This window comes from Balaenoptera borealis (assembly GCF_965194805.1).
Source record: "Balaenoptera borealis genome assembly, chromosome: 4".
NCBI classification, from domain to species: domain Eukaryota; kingdom Metazoa; phylum Chordata; class Mammalia; order Artiodactyla; family Balaenopteridae; genus Balaenoptera; species Balaenoptera borealis.
In genome coordinates this window covers 90,227,934-90,246,734 of record NC_138861.1, presented here as the reverse complement: position 1 = coordinate 90,246,734, position 18,801 = coordinate 90,227,934, and the positions used below count along the sequence as shown (strand labels likewise).

Here is an 18,801-nt window from a genome sequence, read left to right as displayed (position 1 = left end):
TCATTCCTTTCTATGGCTGAGTAATATTCCATTGTATATATGTACCACATCTTCTTTATCCATTCCTCTATTGATGGACATTCAGGTTGCTTCCATATCCTGGCTATTGTAAATAGTGCTGCAATGAACATTTGGGTGCATGTGTCTTTTTGAATTATGGTTTTTCTCTGCATATGTGCCCAGTAATGGGATTGCTGGGTCATATGGTAATTCTATTTTTAGTTTTCTTAAGGAACCTCCATACTGTTCTCCATAGTGGCTGTATCAGTTTACGTTCCCACCAACAGTGCAAAAGTGTTCCCTTTTCTCCACACCCTCTCCAGCATTTATTGTTTGTAGATTTTTTGATGATGGCCATTCTGACCCGTGTGAGGTAACATCTCATTGTAGTTTCGATTTGCATTTCTCTTATAATTAGTGTTGTTGAGCATCTTTTCATGTTGGCCATCTGTATGTCTTCTTTGAAGAAATGTCTATTAAGGTCTCTTGCCCATTTTTTGATTGGGTTTTAGTTATTTTGATATTGAGCTCCATGAGCTGTTTGTATATTTTGGAAATTAATCCTTTGTCCGTTGCTTCATTTGCAAATATTTTCTCGCATTCTGAGGGTTGTCTTTTCATCTTGTTTATGGTTTCCTTTGCTGTGCAAAAGCTTTTAAGTTTCATTATGTCTCATTAGTTTTGTTTTTATTTCCATTACTCTAGGAGTTGGGTCAAGAAAGATCTTGCTGTGATTTATGTCAAAGAGTGTTCTTCCTATGTTTTCCTCTAAGAGTTTTATAGTGTCTGGCCTTACATTTAGGTCTTTAATCCATTTTATTTTTGTGTATGGTGTTAGAGAGTTTTCTAATTTCACTCTTTTACATGTAGCTGTTCAGTTTTCCCAGCACTGTTTATTGAAGAGGCTGTCTTTTCTCCATTGAATATTCTTGCCTCCTTTGTCGTAGATTAGCTGTCTGTAGGTGCATGGGTTTATCTCTGGGCTTTCTATCCTGTTCCATTGAGTTATATTTCTGTTTTTGTGCCAGTACCATACTGTCTTGATTACTGTAGCTTTGTAGTATAGTCTGAAGTCAGGGAGTCTGATTCTTCCAGCTCTGTTTTTCTTTCTCTAGATTGCTTTGGCTATTCGGGGTCTTTTGTGTTTCCATAAAAATTGTAAATTTTGTAATTCTAGTTCTGTGAAAAATGTCATTGGTAATTTGATAGGAATTGCACTTAGTCTGTAGATTGCTTTGGGTAGTATAGTCATTTTCACAATATTGATTTTTTCAATTTAAGAACATGGTGTATCTCTCCATCCATTGTATGGGTAGTAAGATAGAAAAATAGATCAATGGCAAAGAATAATGTTTAGAAACAGATCAACACATGGGTGGACAATTGATTTTTGACAACAATAATATAGTAGAGTGCTGAGGAAACCTAATAAATTTCAATAAATGTTACATATAGAAAAAAATGATATCTGACAGTTATTCCACACCATATACAAATAAATTCCAGGTCCTATATATATATATGTAAATTTGAACATACAATAGAAAAAAGATAGTCTCTTCAATAAATGGTGCTGGAAAACCTGGACAGCCACCTGAAAAAAAAGAAAATAGATCATTCTCTCACACAATATAGGAAAATAAACTAAAAATGGATTAAAGACTTGAATGTAAGACCTAAAACCATGAAACTCCTACAAGAGAGCATAGGCAGTATGCTTTTTGTGCCCTGGTCAGCAGTTGGGAATTGGTTTTTGGACATGAGTCCACCTTCTCCCCAGGTTGCCAGCCTCCTGAATAAAGCAACTTCTCCTTTCCTACCAACATTTGTCTCTCCAGTATTGGCTTTCAAGCAGCGAGCAGCTAAACCTGAGTTGGGTTAGAATATTGGTGGGGATGTGGACAAAAGGAACCCTTGTGCACTTTTAATGGGAATGTAAATTGGTATAGCCATTATGGAAAATGGTATGAAAGTTCCTCAAAAAATTAAAAATAGAGCTACCATATGGACCAGCAATTTTACTACTGAGTATATACCCAAGGGAAATGAAACTGTACCTCAAAGAGATACCTACACTCTGCATGAACTACATGTTCATTGTAGCATTATTCTAAATAGCCAAGATACAGAAACAACCTGTGACCATTGGTGGATGAATGGATAAAGAGATTGTGAGATATACACACACACATATATGTACATACACATATATATATGTGTATATATATATGTGTATATATGTACATATACACACACACACAATAGAATGTTATTGAGCCTTAAAAAAGGAGATTCTACCATTTGCAACAGCCTGATGAGCCTGGACGACATTATGCTGAGTATGATATCAGAAAGAAAAATACTGCATGATCTCACTTACATACAGAATCTAAAAAAGTAAAATACATAGAATCAGACAGTAGAATGGAGGTTACCAGGAGCACAGAGATTGATCAAAGTGCACAAAATTATCATTATGTAGGATGAATAATTCTAGAAATCTAACATAAAGCATGATGACTACAGTTAATAATACTATATTGAATACTGGAAATTTGCTGAAAGGGTAAATTTCAGGTGCTCTCACTTCACATACAAAAATGGTAGCTATGTGAGGAGATAGATCTGTTGATTAGTTTGTAGTAATTGTTTCACTATATTTATGTATGGTGAAATATATATTCATCATGTTGTACACCTAAAAGATAATTTTCATTTGTAAATTTTAGTTAAAAAAAAGAAAAAAAGAAGAAATATGGTTTAGAAGACAGATGTTGAATGAATGAATGAAAGTCACTTCACATTTCATGGTTTGTTGTAAATGCCTAATGCATGACATCTGTTACTATCCCATATAATTTAATGGCCATGTACTTTTAATTCCTATAGACACACATAATCTGAAAGAACAGAAACAAAACAAAATAAGAAGAGCCCTAAATGAAAGAGAAGAGGGGAATCAGACAGCAGATAACTTGTAATGCCCATTGCTTTTATTTTTTTACTTTTTCAAAGTAGTGTTAAATTCACTTATTTTAATAAATAGTAGAAATGTGCATGATGTAGACAGTGGAAAATTAAATGAATTCCTTACAGCCCATATTTTTTTTTTTTTTTTTTTTTAACAATCATTTTAATGTTTACTCTTTTTTTTTTTTTTTTTTTTATTTATTTATGGTTGTGTTGGGTCTTCGTTTCTGTGCGAGGGCTTTCTCTAGTTGAGGTAAGCGGGGGCCACTCTTCATCGCGGTGCGCGGGCCTTTCACTGTGGGGGCCTCTCTTGTTGCGGGGCACAGGCTCCAGATGCGCAGGCTCAGTAGTTGTGGCACACGGGCTTAGTTGCTCCGCGGCATGTGGGATCTTCCCAGACCAGGGCTCGAACCCGTGTCCCCTGCATTGGCAGGCAGATTCTCAACCACTGCGCCACCAGGGAAGCCCCTACAGCCCTTATTTTTAAAGAATGCACAGGGATGAAATAATGATGGTAGGAAGGATTATACAGAAAATGATTTGGAATAATTTCCTAATTTATGTTAATAATTCTATCTATGTCCTCTCCTAGAGGAAAATGGGGAATTAACTAAATGCTCTTCCACAGAGAACAGTAACAATTTTATTCATTATTCTACATTTTAACAACATCTATGACTTTCTATCCAGAATTCTTGAACCAAGCACTTCCTGAGTGATTTTATAAAGTTGTTGGCAGGTCATGCGAGAGAAGAAACAGAGATCATTGTTTATTAAGGATGAATTGCTTTTTGCAAAGTCCTGCATCTTTATCTTAGTTAATCTTCTAACTGATCTTTCTTGCAAGGTAAATTTATATTGCCCACTTTATGAATAGACAGGCTATATTATCTGCCTGAGTTCAAACTGAAAATGTATGGTAGAGCCTGCAGTTGAACCCATGCTACAGGATTCCACATCAACAGCCCTTTCTGCTCTGCCACACAGCCATTTATATAACATGTAGAAATTAATGGTGTCAGGTGTAGGAGAAAGAGAGCAGGAGGAACTTTCAGGTAATGTAACCTCTTGTGGAACAATGGGATGGCCTTGAAGGAAAGGACAATTTTAAACTTGATTTGGAAGAAAATGATTGTTGAAAGTGGAACATTATTCTCTAGGGCATTCATCCTTCTAGATTATGTACTCATACATGTAATATAATATTTATAGCATAATTAATAGGTATTTTCAAGGTATGGAAATTTTGCCTTACAGAAAAATGCATTGATTTGTGCTTAAGTGGTCTTTTGGAAATTCAAGTTTGTTTTTTTTAAGATTTTTTTAAAAGTTTAACAAAAAGAGTGTTTTAAAGGGTATTTAAAGAAAGAAAGCAACTGTAACTGCATCAATTTGTGTTTAAAAGCAGTGTTCCTTCTTAGACCTCAGATAATTATGTCCTTTTTGTTATAGATGCAAAGAAGCATCTCAAGTTTCTCTCAAGCAAAATATATCGGTTAATATAATTAAATGATTAAAAATTTAGATGTTGTTAAATCAAATTACATGTGAACTTAGGAAAGAGAGACTTTTTTAAAAGGACTATTGCAATAAGGGAAAAGAGACTATTGCAATATGGATATAGGTAACAGTCTCATGGGCAGGTAGAAAAAAATTGTATATTATAGGGAAAGGAAGTAAGTCTAGAAAGAACGGGCATAGGGTGTGGGTGGCATGACTAGAGGACAGTTCATCATGGACTGTTTTTCCTTGTGTTCAGCAGGTTCTCAGGAGAGGACATTAAGGAGTGATTACATGCTAAGGGTCGGTCAAAATTCAGGACCTGGAAAAAGGAAAAAAGCTTAACTAAAGTTTAGTCAAATTAGTTAACAAACACTTTTTTTTACTATTGAGCAGTGGACTCCAGCGGTTCAGCTAATCTTTTATGAGGCAAATAATGGTTATTTGGACAATCGCTGTCTGGCCTTGTCATATGTAAATGAGGGGGATATTCGTGAGTCTTATGGAGACTCATGGAGAAAGAATGGTTCTTTGCAGTAAGCTGTTTCCTGAACAGAAAAGGAGGGGATTCCTTAACCTTGGCTGATTCCAGGAGCATAGAACTCAGGCTAACAGTTTTACATTGTCAATGTCAATCATTTTTCCCCTGTGCTATTTTTCACAAAACAAAGTCAAAACCTCTAGCCAACTTATAACATACTTGCAAACAATTAAGACATGAAAATAATATAAGCTCTGTTAAATCAGTTAATCAAGGAGGCCATTAGACTGAAGTGGCTCTAAAGCCCTGGCAGCCTTATGTAAGCAAACCAAAATCTAAGCCAGTAAATGTCTCCAGATTATTTGTTAATGCAAGTTTGTGTGCCCAATGCACAGTGAAGCCAAACAAACTGAAACGTAGGCATTTGGAGCAGAGAAAGGTTTATTGCAAGGAGACTCATGCACTGAAAGGCCTCGAGCTCCCCGAAGGGTTTCAGCAAAGCATTTTTAAAGGCCGGGGTGAGGGGTGTGGGTCTCAGGGTACATGATCAGCTTGTGCACAATTCTCTGACTGGCTGTTGGTGAGGCAGCAGGGAGGTCTCACAGGGGTTAACATTATCAGTCCTTAGGCTCAAGGAGGCCTGGGGCTATGTGCTCATGGTCTTCAAATAGTTCTTCCATTTGGTGATGGGGGGCGGGGTTCACATCTGCAAAGCAACTCAGGAAATTTGCATCAAATACTATTCTAGATACTTCAGAGAGAAGCTAAAGCAGAGGATATGGAGGAAGGCCCCATAGGGTCCAGCTCGGTTACATTATGAAATCACAATCAAAGGACAACCAATCACAAACAGCCAACTAGGCTTTAAGCTGTAGCCAGTCAATAATTTCTTTACCTTGCTTCTGCCTTTTCTCTATAATAATCTTTCCCCTAGCACCCGTGGGTGGAGTGTTCCTAACCAATTCCTGTTTGGCACTGCCCAATTCAAATCAATTTTTGCTCAAGTAAAATTAAAAATTTAATATGCATCAGTTTATCTTTTAATAGCTCAAATTTTGAGCTTCTTTTTAGGTCCAACACAGTTAATCCTTCAACTATATGGAGCAGTCTGCGACTCAGGCTATTATTGCAAGCTTGGTGTGCTCAGATAAACTTATTCTGTGTCCTCTAGGCCATGTTTTTGTGTCATGCTGTCCAAAGACTTACTTTCTGAGGGTCGGAGTGAGTGCTTTTGGCCAAATATTTTAGGTACTTGAACAAATGGCAATTTGATTAGTTTTAGAAATGTTTATAAGTCTTGCTTCTTTACAGATTTGAAATGAGCTTTTATCTCAATTAGTTTGAATTACACCTATTTTACCACACTATAAAGATGTCTGCATCAAAGGATTTTTGAGAGCAATCGATCAAATAAAATAGATTGTCTGAAAAGTTTGTGGACTTTATTTTTGACTTATTTTCTGAACCAGTCTGCATTCAAGTTGCAGAAATATTACTTGATAGCATGTGCATTCTGAATTTTCTAGACACAGAAGGGAAATTTAGAGAAGAGTTGGGAGAATTAAAAAGAAAAGAAAAGAAAACAGAATACTTCCTTCCACACTCAGAAATAATAATAACAACAATAAATAATCGTTATCAGCTCTAGCGTGCTTTTTGTGTGCTTGGCCCTGTCCCATGTTAAATAAAAACTTTATATATCACTTCACTATCCAAACCTTCTTTGCTTTTCTAGTCTGTATAATAGGACACTGGGCTGCAGGTAGCTCCCAAGCATTTTCTCTTTCAGTCCAGGAACCAAAAAGAGCCTCTCATTTCCAACTTCAAAAATCCTAGGCAAACTAGCCAGTGATATGATTTTATATGTCCTCTCCTGGACAAGCCAACTAGTAATTAGGTTTTGGGGTAATACTGCAAAGGTGATTTGCACCTGCAAATCTGATGCATATTCCTAAATCAGACTACTCTTAAAGAGTTGCTTTGTTACATGGCTGCTTCAGCCATAACCTTCAATATAGTAAAAAAAAAAAAAAAAAAAGAAAAGAAAACAACCATTTCTATATAAATTCCGTGGGGTGTGTGGGAAGGGTGGTAGGAGAGAGACAAAGAAAAAGAGAGAGAGAAAAAGAGAGAAAGAGAGAAAAGGAACAAAAAAATAATAACTGCACATTGCAATGCATAACTCTCACTCTGTTAAAATTATGCTTTCCACTAGCACTCATTGTTTGCAGTGTAATACATTAAATGTTTATTCTGGTTTGTTTTTCTCTGTATCTTTTGTTTCATTAAAAATTGATGAATGGAACAGATAGGTATAAAATGTAAGACTGACATTGTTTATCAATTCCACAGAAAAAAATGATAATCATTATTGAAGCTCTTAAAATGTTTAAACATACAATTTTGAGTGGATTACCTTAACATACGTTCACACGCTGAAGAAGTCTGTTGCATCCTACGGTTGCAGAAAATTATTATGGCCAAAGTTAACTGCTGAATTATTTTGGAAGATTTATTTGAAAAAGAACTACTTTTCCTTCTTTTAAAAGAGTTTGCGTCACAATGTTAACTGTGATTTCAAGTTCCAAATGTGATATAAAACAAAATCTAATGAGCACCTGAAATAATGTCTTTGCCATTCAGAACTCTAAAGCAAATTGTTATTTGAATATCATGCCATTTCGTAATTCTAAGGTTGTGGAAAGGAAACAAGTATAGTAAAATTTTGAACTTAAAAGACAACTTAAGGTAACATATTTTATAATTTATTTGGAAAAGAAACACATCTTGAAATTTTAAAATTATTCATGATTCTACCATTTTTTCACAGCCTAGGTTTTCTGATTCCTATTCTAGTATTCTTGCCAGCACACTATTCCTTGTGTCAAATCAAACTCTAAAGCAACTTTCAACATAAAAATTTGCTAAAGGTCAGTTGGTGATAACTACCAAATCATTACATAGCATTCCTCAGAATTAGAGTGTTATTGTTTCTTGCTCTTCATAACAGAAATAAATAACTCTGAAAATTGTCTGGAGAAATAAAATAAAAAACTAACGAGGAAAATGAAAAGATAAAAATAGGAAATATGTCACTTTTTATTTTACATTTGGATATTAAGTTTAGGTCCAAGTGTTGGGATATATAAAATAAATGTTAAAACAGCTATAGAAAAAATAAAGCCAATTATCTTGGAGATTTGATTGTTGCAATAATAGAGAATCTAAAACAACATAAATAAATTTCCTAAAATGTAGTAAAACATAAATCACTTTAACATCTTAAAAAATAAGCTTGATTTTTAAAAAATTTTATTTCTGTACAAAGGATTGGTCAAATGATAATGCATGACTAAATTAATTTTTCCCTCCAGAAGCAAATGATAAGTACTGGGGAGAAGATGTTGGGCAAAATGGCTGAGGCAAGATGCAGAGGCTGTGTGAGGAAAGTGAGAAACCACCTACCAGTAACTGGGGGACTAAGAACAGGCAAACTTGAATGTGTAGATTGGCCTGATTCATTCCCTAAATATTTCTTACCTTCTGTTTTTGACTTTTCTAGAACTCATTTAATAAACCCCTCCCCTCAGTATTACAACTATATCTGTTAAAAGTACATCCTTAATTTTTATATTCAATTCACATTCAGACTAAACAAAAACTATATCTTTGGATCATGCAGTTCATTAGTATATCATATAACTTTAGTGGGTATGTTGGCTTTTGATTTGCTGGCTTAATAGTATATACACTAAGGACCATTATATTAGTTTGCTATAAGACTAAAGTGTGGAAATTTATCTGAAGAGTGAAATGATAATATTTCGATATTCAGTTTGTCATTTACAAATCTTTTTAAATTTTTTATTTAAACCAACTGTGTTTTACAATAATAAGTTAGGATCTCAAACAACATTTTAAAACCTTGATGGCTGATAAAAGTTAGTAGTAATTATATTTTTGACACAAAACTATTCCAGAGGCAGGTTGCATTAGTTTTCTCACTTAAATTTTACCATAATTTTATTTAACAAGTGAAGGAAATGGAATTTCAGGGAGGTCATGTAACCAATCAAAATAACATAGAAAAAAGAAAACTTAGAATTTAAATCAAGGATGGATGGTTTCACCATAAAAATTAGGCTCTTATCTATTAAAGTTAGATACTATACTCATCATCACTAACCAGTTTTCTACTATCCTGGGAAATCAACAGAAAAAGATTATGGATAACAAAATTCTATCAAAGCAGTTTTTAATTTATCCTTATAACCACCAAAGTAGTATCTTCTCATTGTATAGGTAATTTAAAAATGTATATTAAATAAGTGTAAGTACTTACTCTGCATTACAACTTATAAAACAGTAAATAACTGACTCAATAGGAACCTAGTCTTCTGACATCTATTTAGTGTTATTACCACAGCACTAATTTATAATTGGATTTTCCTTAGGCATGGCTTATCTGGATTTTTTTAAAAGATTATTTTTCAAAAATATCATTTTTTTCTGTGCATTGTTTCCTGCTTCTTCAGAAAGCATTCAATAGATGAGAACAGTGGCCTCAATTCATTCACTTGACAGATAATAACCAATTACCTTTTATGTGCAAAGTACTTCATATAACTTTTATCATGTAATCATAACTGTAAACCCATGAAGCAAGTAGTGTTTTATCCATTCATATTGCTGAGAGCACTGAGGCTCAGAAACATTGTGCAAAATATCCATTACCCTTAGTTAAAAGTTATTGAGTAGATATTTAAACCATTTCTCTTGAGTTTTAAAGCATAAACACTTATATCAGACTATGTTCCAGAAAGGATTGCAGGTAGGAAGACTAACCAGTAGATTGTTGAGGCAGTTCAGGTGAGAGGAGATGGTATTCTGAAGTAGGACATTGATCATAAGTAATGAAGGGACCGAATAATACTTAGGACATAAAGGCACAAAAATTTACAAAACAGATGTGAGGATTTAGAGACAGACAACAGTAAAAGGTTTATTAGCTGTGAAACTGAGTGGATGGTAGTGCTCACAATATATAAAGTATGAAACAAAACCAAAAGCCGATAGGGAAGACTTGGATTTTCATAGCTTAAATTTGGGATTCCAGAGTCAGTGAGATGTTTCCATAATCATGGAGGTCATCTAGGAGGGAGATAATAAATTTAAGAATTATTAGCACATAGTTATTAGATTTTGGCATAGACTTAGTTGAGATCACCTAGGGAGATGGTAGAATGAAAAATCATTTGACTTTGGATGGCATTCTATAAAACAAAAGTATAGATGGTGGGCCAAAATGTAGTACATGCAGCAAAGAAGAGTTACTTAGAAAAAAATTTACAATATGTTATAAGCAAGGGAAGTAGAGGGTCTCAGAAAGAAAGAGTGAGCAAAGGTGTCAAATGAAGCAGAAAATTAAGACCTAAAAATATCCTTGGTATTTGACATTCACTCCTTTGGTAGATATACACTGAAGATCTACTGTGTGCCATGCACTACCAACACAGAGGTGAAAAAAATAGACACGCCCTTTTTCATCATGGAGATTAGAGTCTAGTGGGGAAGAAAATCATAAAAGAAAAGTTATTACCCTAAATCATGATGAGTACTTATTAGAAAAAGAAGAGTGGGAACAGAGAATAAGGAGTTCCCTAATTTATATTTGAAAGTTAAGACAGGCTTCTCTGAGTAAGTGACATTTAAATTGCTATCTAAAAGATGGCAGCTTAAAAGTGACCCTAGGGATTATATTTTCAAGGAACCTTAGGGTAATATTCAGATTGCAGTGGGTTGAAAAACTAATGTTACATGAGAATTCAATTTAAAGAACAGTGAAAAGAAGAAAAGTGAAACTTGGTAAAGGTGATCTTGTATGTTAAGGATTCTTGGAGGAAGAATTTCTAGACAAGGGGACTATTTTCAACTAAAGCTATCAAAGCATATGTTGGAAGAACCCCATGGAGGTGAATACAGCTAGAGCATAGATAGTGAGGAGGGAAGTAGAGAGAGATAAGGTCAAAGAGGCAGTGATTCAAGGAGGAGTGGGAAATAAGTCAGTGCTTTATAAATCATTATAAGGACCTTGGATTTTACTTTGAGGAAATGAGAAGTCTTTGCAGGTTTTGAGCAAAGTGGAATAATCTGATTTACATTGAGGAAGAGCATCTTGGCTGCTATTTTGGGGATAGGCTGTAGAGGGAAAGGGTAGAAGGGAGAAGACCTTTTAGGAAGCTAGGTAAAAGATGGTTAATAACTTGTACTAGAACAATAGTAGAGGAGATGGTGAGAAGTGATCATAGTCTTCTTCATACATTTTGAAGACAGGTTCAACAAAATTTTCTGATATAGAGGATTTGAAAAAGAGAAGAATTAAAAATAATTCCAAGATTTTAGACCTGAGCAATTAGAAGAATGTAGTCGCCATTAAATGAAACGAGGGATGAAGAATTAGAATTCAGGTTTAAACATGTTAGCCTTAAGATATCTATTAAACATGATCTTTTGTATATGAGACTTGAGCTTGAAAAAGAGATTTAGGCTAGAGATATAAATTTGGATGTGGTAAACAAAGAGATGTCACTTAAATGGATGGAGCAGGATGAGATCTTCTAGGGAGAATGTTTGGCTAGAAAAGAGAAGAAAACCTGGGGTGGAACCTAGGGTATCCCCAACACCTAAGAGACCATTGACAGTTAACTGAAACCAAGCAACTATTGAGGTGAGGGAAATAATAAAAATAGCAACAGAAAGCCAAAAGAAAGTATATCTAGGAGGAGGAGATAACGCTTTGTCAAATGCTGCTTGTAAGTCTAGTAGGATGAGGACCAAAAGTTGAGCTTTAGATTCTGCTGCACAGAAGTCACTGATGATCTTGATGGAAGAAGTTTCAGTGGGGTGATGGGGGCAAAATCTTTCCTAGAGTGAATTTAAGAGAGAATGGTACAGAAGGAACTGGCGACAGCAAATTTAGAAAAATGTCAGAGTTATGAGATAGTAATCATCGGGGAGGTGGAGTCAATAATATTTTTATGTGTTTTAAACATGAGAGAAATACCAGCATTTTGTCTGTTGACATCAGTGATCTAAGAGAAATAATAATTGAAAAAATGCCGTGTGACAGAGAATTATTGGATGAATGTCTCTGAGAAAGCCAGAGGAAGGAATCCAGTGAACAAGTAGAGAGTCTCGTTTTAAAAGGACTATGTATACTTCATTTGGTTTACATAGTGGACATAGTTTAAATGCTGGGAAGGTGACATAAAGTTTGAGGAATAAAATACTTTACGCTGATAGAAGAAAGTGAGTTCAGTAAGTATATAGACCAGGGCTTGCCAAACTACATCCTGTGTGTCAAACCAGCCCGCCACCTAGTTTTATAAATAAAATATTATTGGAACAAAGCCAAGTCTGTTCATTTACATATTGTCTATTGCTGCTTTCACATAATAAGGGAAGACTTGCGTAGCTGTGGTAGAGACTGTATAGACTCTAATGCCTAAATACTTACTATCTGACTCTTTACTAAAAAAGTGTGCTGACCCCTGGTATAGATTATTCTTTCCAGAAGATTACTTTGCTGTGGGAAAAGAAATTTGATACTAAGTAGGGATGATACAAGGTCCAGGGATTTTTTTTTCCTAAGGACAAGGTATCAAGTTTATGGGTCGAAAAAAGGAGGAAGTGAAAGGAATAAATTGAAACCATACAGAGAGAATTAATGACAGAAAGGAAAGAAAAAACACTCTAGCGGAGTCCACAGAGACCAGGTTTTTAAAGGAGAAATATCAGCAGCAGATAGACTTGTTAAAACAATAAAGGGAAGGAAACCCATGCATGCCTCAGTGAAGGTGTAGAGTTTTCCCTCATGTCTTGTAAGGTCATTTCCATCATAAATATCTGGCAGATTTTTTCCATTGATTTCTTTATTGTTTTAAAGCTGAGTATTTATTAGTGTGGTTCATTAGGGTAAAAAATATATTTGTTTTACCTAGTTGTGTGCATATTTGAAATGATCCTCATCTTCCAGCCTCATTTTTTGAGGAAACTAATTCAATACATAATATCTGTCAACTTTAAATAACGTGTTTATAGGCTCAAAATAGAATTGATTAGAAATTTGAATAGAAAAATTGCTCATTTGTTAAAAGAAAGTGTCCAGAAAACAGAAAAAAATGAACAAATTTCCAAAAAAGCATATTTATTTCCAAACAGAAAAACACAGAATTTCTTTGATGCAGCCAGATTGAATGACACTGCTTCCCTCCTGAGAAGCAATACCTGTTCTTTCATCTCCAGTGGATACCTCTGACACTGGATTACCGCTCTGGGACCCCTGTCAACCTGCTGATAGATTTTTGACCCTTCGGCCACTCAGCATCTCCAACTCTCATGTTCATTGAAAACAGATAGCTGGCTTCCCATTGTCTTTTTGGACTCTCCTCTGACCTGCTTTCTATGTAGTGTCAGTGCTCCGACATTACTTATCACACTGTAGCGTGTTGCTTCTTTTACCTTAGACCCTGACTGGCATGACCTGTGTACATATACTGGCAGATCACAAAGGTCAGAGAACACCTGATTTTAAAGTAATAATATATTTGCAGTACTTTAAGCAGAGTGGAAAATGCTGAACTGGGGGTTTGCTGCTGTTACAGTAAGAAGGGTTTGGAATATTTAGTAACATTAGAATAACAAGTTATGAGGGAGAAAGAAAGACAGCGGTTTGTGCAAACAAACAAGAAATTTTAGAATCGTATTTGTCACCTTCTTTTCCTTTTTACTAATTATTTTCTTATGTTAGGCTGTCTCTTCTTAGCTGGTCTCCTTTTTGTGCCATTCTGTCCTGATCCATGTTTTTATACTCTTCATCTGCTTCAGTGTTATAGTACTTCTAGGATAGAAGACTCTTTAGTTTGATTGACTCTCTCTCATTCAGTCACTATACTGAACTCCACCTAAGGTCCCTAAATTGTGCCAGTTGGACTTTTCTTCACCAAAAGCTATGTCCAAAAGATGTCCAAAATTCCTATGAATATTATTTGAAAATTCTACTTTATCTAAATTGTAGGTTTTATATTCAAGTTTGAATTCTATCACTGACCATCTTAGAAAAGGTTCACTGCCTAATTATTTTGTTATCTTCTTTAAGATTTTTTTAAAGAAATATATAGAGTTATTTCAGAAGTTTACATTAATTCTGATATGACATTTTTCATAGGTGCATTTTGTTTGACTCATAATGGGTTTGGATTTATGGTTCTTATTATGACTCCTTTTAATTACTAGCCTACTTTTTAATCAGAATACTGCATGTTAAATACAGATTTATGATTTGTCTTGAAAACATGTCCAATCGTCATCATAGGGCTCACATTCCTTCTCAGAAACACTAAGGTAAAGCAAGAGTGACTGCCCACTTTAGATTCTTGTGTCCTATAGAGTGCCCAGCAATGTGTATTTTTTAATCCACTCATCCAAAATTTCATTTACATTATCTCCCTGGTTCCTACACAACTTCTTTGGCTTAGCAAACATACAGTACTCTGAGTATTAAAACTTATGAAGAAAATGTTTCTGAAATAATCTCATGCCTTATTCAATGGTTAATGATAATTATATCTGAAGATTTGTGGCAAATATTTTATACATTAGAACACAGGGAAATAAGAGTAAATCATCCAATACTGGTTTAATTTTCTTTCATAAACTGTTTGGAAGTAAAAATATAAGACAGAAAAATTCATAGTCAAAAGTGTACATGTTGATGAATTACTACAAAGTGAGCACAACCATGAACCATCACCTAGATCTGGAAATCAAGCATTACCAATATCCTATAAGCTGCTTTTTGCCACTTTCCCAGCCACTAACTTCTTGTTTGCCTCTTTGAACTTTATATAAATTCAATCTTTTGTGTCTGGCTGCTTTCTCTCAGTATCATGTTCGTGAGATCCATTATGGCATTGTGTTGTAGCTGCATTTCATTTCATTTTCGTGTGTATACTATCCCATTGTATAAATATACCAGAAGTTATTTTAATTATGCTATTGTTTGATATTTGGATGATTCTTATTTTTTGGACATTACCAGTAACTCTGCTGTGAACATTCTTGAACAAGTATTGTGGTGAACATATCTTCACGTACTTATTGGGTATATACCAGGAGTGGATTTTCTGGGACATATGCTATGCCTAGCGCCAACTTTAGTATCCACTGCGCCAAATTCTCTAAATCAATGTTGTCAACTGACACTCCCAAAATAATTGTATGAAAGTTCTAATTGTTCCACATCATTAATAAAATGTAGTGTGATCAATCTTTTAAACATTTAACCATTTTATCATCTGTGTAGTGATATGTTTTTTTGTTTTTTTGTTTTTTTTTAAAGTTTTTTTTTTTTCTTTTTTTAATTATTATTTATTTATTTATTTTTGGCTGTGTTGGGTCTTCGTTTCTGTGCGAGGGCTTCCTCTAGCTGCGGCAAGTGGGGGCCACTCTTCATCGCGGTGCGCGGGCCCCACTATCGTGGCCTTTCGTTGCGGAGCACAGGCTCCAGACGCGCAGGCTCAGTAGTTGTGGCTCACGGGCCTAGTTGCACTGCGGCATGTGGGATCCTCCCAGACCAGGGCTCGAACCCGTGTTCCCTGCATTAGCAGGCAGACTCTCAACCACTGCGCCACCAGGGAAGCCCCTGATATGTTTTATAAGCACTAATTTTTTTTTTTTTTTTGGATAAGATGACTTTTATTTATTTATTTTTAACATCTTTATTGGAGTATAATTGCTTTACAATGGTGTGATAGTTTCTGCTTTATAACAAAGTGAATCAGCTATACATATACATATATCCCCATATCTCCTCCCTCTTGCATCTCCCTGCCACCCTCCCTACCCCACCCCTCTAGGTGGTCACAAAGCACTGAGCTGATCTCCCTGTGCTATGCGGCTGCTTGCCACTAGCTATCTATTTTACATTTGTATATATGTCATGCCATTGTCTCATTTCATCCCAGCTTACCTTCCCCCTCCCCGTGTCCTCAAGTCCATTCTCTACATCTGCATCTTTATACCTGTCCTGTCCCTAGGTTCTTCAGAACCATTTTTTTTTTTTTTAGATTCCATATATATGTGTTAGCATATGGTATTTATTTTTCTCTTTCTGACTTACTTCACTCTGTATGACAGACTCTAACTCCATCCACCTCACTACAAATAACGCAAATTCATTTCTTTTTATGGCTGAGTAATATTCGATTGTATATATGTGCCACATCTTCTTTATCCATTCATCTGTCGATGGACACTTAGGTTGCTTCCACACACACAAAAATAAACTCAAAATGTATTAAAGACCTAAATGTTAAGGCCGGACACTATAAAACTCTTAGAGGAAAACAAAGGAAGGACACTCTTTGACATAAATTACAGCAAGATCCTTTTTGACCCACCTCCTAGAGAAATGGAAATAAACAAATGGAACCTAATGAGACTTAAAAGCTTTTGCACAGCAAAGGAAAACATAAACAAGATGAAAAGACAACCCTCAGAATGGGATAAAATATTTGCAAATGAAGCAACTGACAAAGAATTAATCTCCAAAATTTACAAGCACTAATCTTTTTACTGGAATTATCTACACATTTTTGCCTTTCCTCAAGTTTAAGAGTTCTGGTCACATGGGTTAATTCATTCTTGTAGTTCATAGATTAGAGACCATTTCTGAGTTATTTTTAAGAACATGCTAAAACATTTCTAAGAAAATGTAGAGGCTATTAGAAGTAGGAGTCAGAATTGATATTTCTAAAATATTCCCCACTTAAAAAGAAAAATAAGAAGAATAGCTAAAGTATTCTTGTGTTCAATCTCAAAGCCTGAGTACTAATTGCCCAGTAAGGAAAAAACTGGTCAAAACTGGGGAATGGCTGTCAAAGAACTGAGAGTCACAGTAATTCAGGCAAGTCAGAATGAAAGACCAGAGAATCCACCTAAGGAAAGAAGAGGTGGTCAGGAAAAACAAACAAACAAACATATGTAAGTAAGCAAGAGTTTATTTGAGGAAACTAAGCAAAGATGGAAACGACTAAGAAAAGAATGCTAACAAACAAAAGGCCTAGAACCTAAGACAGAATTTTGGTATCCAAGGGTCAGAGTAACCATAAAAATGACATTTAAAACTTTGACTCCAGGGGCTTCCCTGGTGGCGCAGTGGTTGAGAATCTGCCTGCCGATGCAGGGGACACGGGTTCGAGCCCTGGTCCAGGAAGATCCCACATGCCGCGGAGCAACCGAGCCCGTGCGCCACAACTACTGAGCCTGCGCGTCTGGAGCCGTGCTCCGCAACGAGAGGCCGTGACAGTGAGAGGCCCGCGCACCGCGATGAAGAGTGGTCCCCGCTCTCCACAACTGGAGAAAGCCCTCGCACAGAAATGAAGAACCAACACAGTCAAAAATAAATAAATTAATAAATAAATTTATTAAAAAAAATAATAAAATAAAACTTTGACTCTGAACTACCACTGAACCTGGTTAACCTCTAAGTGTGAAGGTGCAAATGTTGGCAAGTGTATTCATCTTATTTGAGTTGAGGGTGCTAGGGGAGGAGTCTGACAACAGGTGTTCTCAGGCACTAATCAAAATACAGGCACAAATAGCAATGTTGTGGACACACACCACTTTAGAAATAAGCGATGACTTAATCATCAAGGGTAGAACTCCATTTCTTCTGCAAATTTATAGAATTCTAATTTCCAGCAGGCTCATTGTTGTCCTCCTTCAAGTTAATGAGTCAATTTGAAGGTTTAACTTTGCAGAAAGGCAAAACCTTAGCAAAGTTCCATTTTAACTATATTGAGTTGCCCTTGAAAGTTTTCTAATAACATAGAAATAGTGTCTCATTCATGGGAATTATAGCAGTGAATGATTTTTAATAGGCAATAACAAAGTAAACAGTTGGCAGGTAGGGAAAGGCTTTATTCTACTTTCACTAACATGTCTACTGGGGTAAATTTGAATTTCTTTTATAGCAAGATTCCTGCTTCAGATAATAGAGCTAAACTGAATGTTTATGTTTCAAAAGGTTTCTACAGCATCTCACAAGTCAGTTCTTAAAAGCCCTCTTCAAAAACTCAAGGAGAATTTTAAAGTTTAGAAGCTTTAAATCTATATATATTTTAAAATCCTTTGAATATTACCTCTGCATAAAGAATATGATGGCACCTGAGTATTTTAATTGTCTAAAAATTTTTTTAAAAACCTAATGTCTACAGAAAATCATGCCATTCATGGCAAATAGTCACATTTATACACCAGTTTATAATATTAAATGACAACTGTATAGATTAAAAATATAATTAAAAAAATTATTTGGGAATTTTGTAGTTATTTATCCCTATTTTTTATTTCAAGTAATAAGAGCATATATATGCATTTATGTATACACACACAGTAAGTATACGTGTGTGTGTATATATATTTGTATTTCTCACAATATTTTCAAAGAAGATAAAAATCCTTGGTTACTTTAGATATTAAAAAGCAATGTTTTATATTTTCCTTGTGTATAGGTAGGTTTTAATTTAAGCTGTGACAGAACCCCAAGATAGATATTTACTTCTCTCCAACGTAAAAGTTGAGATAAATAGTCCAGAGCTGGTGTTTGCTCTACAGTGTCAGGGACTCATGTTCTTTCAATGTCATTTTGCCTTTGTGTGCAGCCTCCATCCCCATGTGATTCAAAATGGCTTTTCCAGTTCCAGTTACTAAAATTCCTATTGATGTTGACAAGAAGATAAAATAGAAGGAAGGCATATGCTTGCTAAGACAGTTCTTAAAGTTAGCAC

The 18,801-nt window shown here is 35.2% G+C and overlaps 1 long non-coding RNA gene across 1 annotated transcript; it reads left to right on the top strand.

Moving 5' to 3' along the window:
* The first annotated feature begins 3,437 nt into the window (after window positions 1-3,437).
* LOC309627406 lies at window positions 3,438-16,434 on the top strand. Its single transcript, XR_014243729.1, has 2 exons — window positions 3,438-15,310; window positions 15,651-16,434. It is a non-coding gene; the product is annotated as an uncharacterized lncRNA (long non-coding RNA).
* The last annotated feature ends 2,367 nt before the right edge of the window (window positions 16,435-18,801 follow it).